This window comes from Balaenoptera physalus, assembly GCF_965194825.1.
Source record: "Balaenoptera physalus genome assembly, chromosome: 12".
Taxonomy (NCBI): Eukaryota; Metazoa; Chordata; class Mammalia; order Artiodactyla; family Balaenopteridae; genus Balaenoptera; species Balaenoptera physalus.
This window is the reverse complement of record NC_138897.1, coordinates 78,837,431-78,843,563: the sequence shown is the minus strand read 5'-3', so window position 1 is coordinate 78,843,563 and position 6,133 is coordinate 78,837,431.

Sequence of the window (6,133 nt, the reverse complement as noted above, 5' to 3'; positions counted from 1 at the left end):
CATCATTTCACAAGCGCCCTGACATGTGGGCATCAGGAGCACCATTTATCAGATGAAGAAACTGAACCCCCCAGGGGTTCAAGAGGACTTGGCTAGGGTGATCCTGCCAGGACTGGGGGCACTGGGAGTTCACATCTGACTCCATATCTCCCCCCAGCCATGCCCACTCCGGTGCCAGCGGACAGAGTGAGCCCGCCTTCCAGCACACATCCTGCCAGGACACTCCCACTGTGGGAAGCCCCGGATGTAACCCAGGTTAACATGATGGTCCACAGAAACCTGAGCGAGCCCAAAAGTTTGACAACGGCTGACTCTTCACTCACTCGTTGCTGCATTCAGTTAAACCTCATAAGCAATAGTTCAAATCCGTCTTAATACATCTCCATTACAGACAAGGAACTGAAGCTCACTTCTCCATAAAAAAGCCTCTGTTTCCTTTTCTGTACCACGGGGGTCTTGCTAATACCCATCTCACAGGTTGTGAGGCTTAAATTAAATGTTACTATTTGTAGGGAATTTCCTGGTGGTCCAGTGTTTAGGACTCTAAGCTCTCACTGCCGAGGACCCAGGTTCAATCCTGGTCCGGGAACTAAGATGCTACAAGCTGTGTGGCATGGCCAAAAAAAAAGAAAGAAAGAAAAAAAAAAAGGAAAAAAGTTACTATTTGTAAAGCAATTAGAAGTGTCCGCAACGTAGTAAGCTGTCTTCGTAAGTGTTAAATAAAACTGCATGGATATTTTTGGTATGTGATGAAGGGCGTATGGCAATGTATCGAGTGTTGGAGTCCTGGCTCTGTTATTTATCAGCTGAGTGACCTTGGACAAATCGCTTCACCTCTCTGAGTCTCAGTTTCCTCATCCGTACAATGGGGATACTAACAGTTCCTAGCTCACTGAGAGTCAATGAAACTGCCCAGGCAGGCGCTTGGCTGCTAATCGTTCAGTGTTGATCCAATGATCATCATTTACAGAAGCTTAATAGGAGGACGGAGGAGGATTCCATTCCCTGGGTTTAGTTGGCTCGTTGATGGGTTCCTTTGGTTCATGCCGTTGCATCTTCGGGCAGCGCGCCCCACCGCCCTTGCGCCTGCGCGCTGACCTCCTGCAGGTCCCACGGGTTCCGGTAGGTGGCGCTGTTAGCACCGCGCCGCTGCGACAGAGCTGGGAGTCCCCGCCTGTCCGCACCTCCCGAACAGCAGCCAGAGCCCAAGGTGTGTGCCTTGCCTCGCTAACGTGTTCGGGGTGGTTTCCAAGGGCTACGTGAGGAGCCCTATTTGAACACTGTTGGAAAAGTTTGAAGCCTCTTAAGTGGGTGCTTTGGGATTCTGACTTCATGTCAGCCGTTGGTCAAAGGTATGTCCTATTACTTCTGCTACTACTACTAGTACTACTACTACTACTGCTGCTGCTGCTACTACAGTTGCTACTACTACCACTAGCACCATCACCATCATCATCACCTCACAATTTTGGGGTTCAAGTCCAGGTTCTATAACTTTGTAGCTGTGTGATCCAGGGAAGTCAATTCACCCCTCTGAGCCTCAGTTTCTGCATCGCTAAAATGGGACAGGAGCACCTCTACCTTGCAGGATTACATAAGATAATGTGTGTAAAATGCCTGCCACAGAAAATGTTCAATAACTGGCATTTATTAATATTTTTATTATGATGCTATGGCCTGCCAGGGGCTCCTGAGGGGCAACCCGACCCCTAATGCAGTTAAACTGTAGCATGTTCACTTCTTGTTTTGAAAGACACGGCAGGGTGCACGGCAACACATCCACAGGAACACCCCAGAAAAGGTCGTGCAATATGGCTGGGATTCCTCGCTCTGCCCTAATCTGCTGTGTGACTCTGAGCAAGTGCCTTCTCCCCTCTGGGCCTCAGTTTCCCCATCTATAAAGTCAGGAGATTGGACAGTTCAAAGCTCCTTTCTAGCTCTGTCGATCTACAGTGGCCTGTCACTGCATCCAGTCCCTGGTTTGTATTCGTAATTCCAGGGAAATCAACACTCCACCCACAAGTGGGCACTCCGGTTTCTCCTTGTGACATCTAATGGGACCACATGTGCAAAGCACTTAGCACAGGGCCTGGCACCTAGAGGGTGCGTGATAAAGGGCAGCTGTGATGATGATGATAGCAATCAGCTCTCCACCTAGCCCAGAGAGGAGTGTCTGGAAGGCAAGTCATTCAACTCCTGTTTGCTGAACACCTACTATATGGGAGCCCCGAGTCAGATAAGGCTGCACCCTTCAAGGGGCTCACGGTCCACGGGAAGAGATTTAGATGGGGGAGGGCAGGGAGAGCCCCTCTGAGGAGGTGACATTTGAGCTGAGATCTGAAGAGGGAGAAAGAGCAGACCAAGAAAAGAAGCCGCTACAGCTGATGCAAAGGCCTTGAGGCAGGAGAGAAAACACCATGTTCTAAGGACAGAGAGAGGCCAAAGTGTCTGGAGCCTGGTGATCGAGGGGAGAGGACAGTGAGGGAGGAAACCTAGCGATGCTGAGGCCAGTGTGAGTTTGGTTTTTATTTTAGAGCAAGGGAAATCATAAGCCTCTGTGAGTAGAGGGTGACAAAGCCAATTCTCAGTTTAAAAAGCTGTTAGCTAGGATCTTAACGGGTCCCGGCTGCTCCCTTCCCTGCCCCAACCTCTGCCTCTTCCTGGCTGGGAGAATTGAGCCTTCATCACCTATGTGCTGGGGGGCAGGGGTGGAGGAGTGGCGGGGGAGGGAATCCCAGACCTCTGTGAAAGTCATGGACCTCTCAGGAACGTGCTCATTCACCACCCCCCTCACAATTTCGGTCACCATCCCAGGGGCCTCCACACGTCCCCAGTAGCCCACCCAGGGGCCCCAGCTGGGAAGCCTGGAATTACTCAAACCCCACTGGCGCCAAGGCTCCCCGCCCTCTCTAGGCCATAGCTCCAGATGAAGGCTAATTCCAAAATGCCCGTGGCCAGCTGTGGCTCGGCCACACCCACAGGCCACCAGGCCTGCTGCCCAGCAGCGGACTGGAATCACGGCCAGTGGCTGAGGGCTGAGGGTGGCTGTTCCCATGGCAACGGATGTCTGAGGGGAAGGGCTTCCTCCCCACCTGGCCTCAGGTTTCTGCCCCAGGGAGAATTCCAGAAGAACCTAATGGTCTCTGGGACAAAGCCAGCTCTTTGTAGGACCGAGGTGGACAAACCAGCTGAGTGTCCCCAGCCTCTTGGTATCCTGTCTCTGTGGCTTCTAGGTAAATGTGGGGGGATGTGATCTCATGGGGGGCCTGCTGTCCATTGGGGCAGCCCCCCAGAGGAAGACCATCAGACCCCACACCCTCCTGGCTCTGTCACCTTGGGCAGGTTCCTTCACCTCTCTGAGTGTGTTCCTCTCCTGTAGCTGGGAGAGATTGGTGAGGATCAAGCCCTATACAGTGCCTGGCACACAGCAGGTGCTGCATAAATGCACATAGGCCAGCCCTGGTACTCCCCCACCCTCGTCCCCAATTGTTTCTTCTCCACATCACGACTTGAGCCCTTCCCTGGCACTCAGAGAAAAAGCCAAAAGACCAACCAGAATTCTCACCCCTACAACCCCATGTTCCCCGATCTCACCCAGGTGGATGTGAGCAGGGCTTCCCATGTCAGAGGTGAGGGGACTAAGGCACAGGGGGCAGTGCCAAGTGGCTGCTAGAGGGGCTGGAGAGTGTCGTTTGAATTCAGACGGTCCTGGGTTCAGATCCTGACTGCATCACCAGCAGGTACCTCAGGCAAAGGGCTTTCACTGTATGGAGGCTCAGTTTGTCTATCTGTGAAAAGGGCCAGAGAAACCCACCCCTCTGAGGTGTATTGGGAGGAGGGACTGAGATGGCCAGGGTCTGCAGGAATCCAGCCCCACGTGGTGGTTTTGGCTGCATCCCTAACTCTGAGGAGCACTTCAGGCCCCCAGGAACCTAGACACCAACTCTTGGCCTAAGCCAAGCCCTGGAGCTACAAGGACACCAGCAGGGCTAAGGGGGTGCCCAGGGGAGAGAAGGAGGGGAGAGGGCAGAGGCAGAACAGCATGGGGTGTGGGAACAGAGAGGAAGGAAGTTTCTGCCTGGGAGTGTAGGGGAGAGCCATGCCAGGGATGCCTGCTGCCTGCTGGACTCAGTAGTTCTCATCTGTAAAATGGAGACACTAATGCCAACCTCACAAGATGCGGGAAGGAAGATGTGTAAGGGGGAGTGTAGGGTAAACATAAGAGTGCTCAGAAGGGGATGTTGGTCTTGGTGGGGGAAGCACGGTGCCCACACAGGACTAGTTACTGAGCGTTACTATGTCCTGGCATTGCCCGGCCCTCATGAGCATGATCGTGTTTACTCTTCCCAGGTAGGGGAAGGGGTAGGGACAGTTGCTATTCCCATGTTATAGACAAAGAAGTAAAGCTCAGAGAAGCAAGGTCACCTGCCTGAGGTCACACAGCTTAGAAATACAGTACAGCCACTCCCAAGTACTTTGGACTCCAGAGACCACATTCTTCTTCTTCTTTTTTTTTAAAATCTTTTGTAACAGCTCTATTGAAATACAATTCACATACCATGCAATGCACTCACTTGAAGTGAACTATTCAATGGTTTTTAGTATATTCACAGATAGATGCAATTCTTACCACAGTCAATTTTAGAACATTTTCATCATCCTAAAAAGAAACCCCATACCCTTTAGCCATCACTGCTCCAAGCCTCTCCAGCCCCTTGCAAACACTAGTCTACTTTCTTTCTTTTTTCTGTTTCTTTGGGATGCGTTGGGTCTTCGTTGAGGTGTGCGGGCTCTAGGTGTGTGGGCTTCAGTAGTTGCGGTACTTGGGCTCTAGAGCACAGGCTCAGTAGTTGCGGCACGTGGGCTTGGTTGCTCCGCGGCATGTGGGATCTTCCTGGACCAGGGATCGAACCCGTGTCCCCTACATTGGCAGGCAGATTCTTAACCACTGCGCCACCAGGGAAGTCCCTAGTCTACTCTCTGTCTCTATGGATTTGCCTCTCCTGGACATTTCATATAAATGGAATCATACAATATATGGTCTTTGATGTCTGGCTTTTTTCACTCAGTATAATGTCTTCAAGGTCCATCCACTTTGTATCAGGTGTGAACACTTCATTCTTTTTCTTTGGTGGCACCACGTGGCTTGCGGGGTCTTAGTTCCCTGACCAGGGATCGAACCTGGGCCCTCAGCAGTGGAAGAGTCCTAACCACTGCACCGACAGGGAATTACTTCATTCTTTTTATTGTCAAATAATATTCCACAGTATAGATATACCACATTTCATTTATCCGTTCATCATTTGAGTTGTTTCTATTTTGACTAGTATGAATAGTGCTGCTGTGAACACTTGTATACAAGTTTTTTTGGTATTCATATGTTTTCATTTCTCTTGGCTGTATCCCTAGGAGTGGAATTGCTGGGTCATATGGTAACTCTGTATTTAACTTTTTGAGGAGCTGCCAAACTTTTCCACAGTGGCTGCACCATTTTACATTCCTACCAGCAGTGTATGAGGGTCCCAGCTTCTCCACATCTTTGCTAACACATATTATGATCTGTCTTTTTGAGACCATATTCTCATTGACTTTGCTATACTAGAATCTGCCCAGCTTGGGTTCAAATGCTACCAGCTGTAGGATGTCAGACACGTGGGCTCTCTGTGTCCTTTTGTAGGAAATGGCATAGGAACCCCTCCCTTCCGGGCTGTCAGGAGGTGAAGTGGCAGCATCAGGGCTATGCTAACTGTAAAGTGAGGTGCATATGTCTTGTTTTTATAACTGGGGGTTGGGGCAGATGTACCAGGTATAAAGTCCCTGAGATGTGGACCCATCTGGCTCCCGATCTCTCCCCAGTGCCTGGCACTGATTCTGGCATACAGTAGGCGCTTGCTAAGTGCAGACCCTCGATGCTGCCGAGGAACCTCACTTAGTGGAAGTGGCCGTGCCCCTGCTAGGGACTCTGGGACCCATGTGGGACAAGGTGCTGGGCCTGCCTATATCCTCTACGGGACTCTCTGCCCGTTTTAAGGGCTTTGAAAATTTTTCCTTCCCTAAGAGGAAAAGTTCCTTCTGTTGAGAGTCTCTCGTTCTTCCAAGGCAGAGGCTGGAGAGTTTCACCAGAGACAAAAAA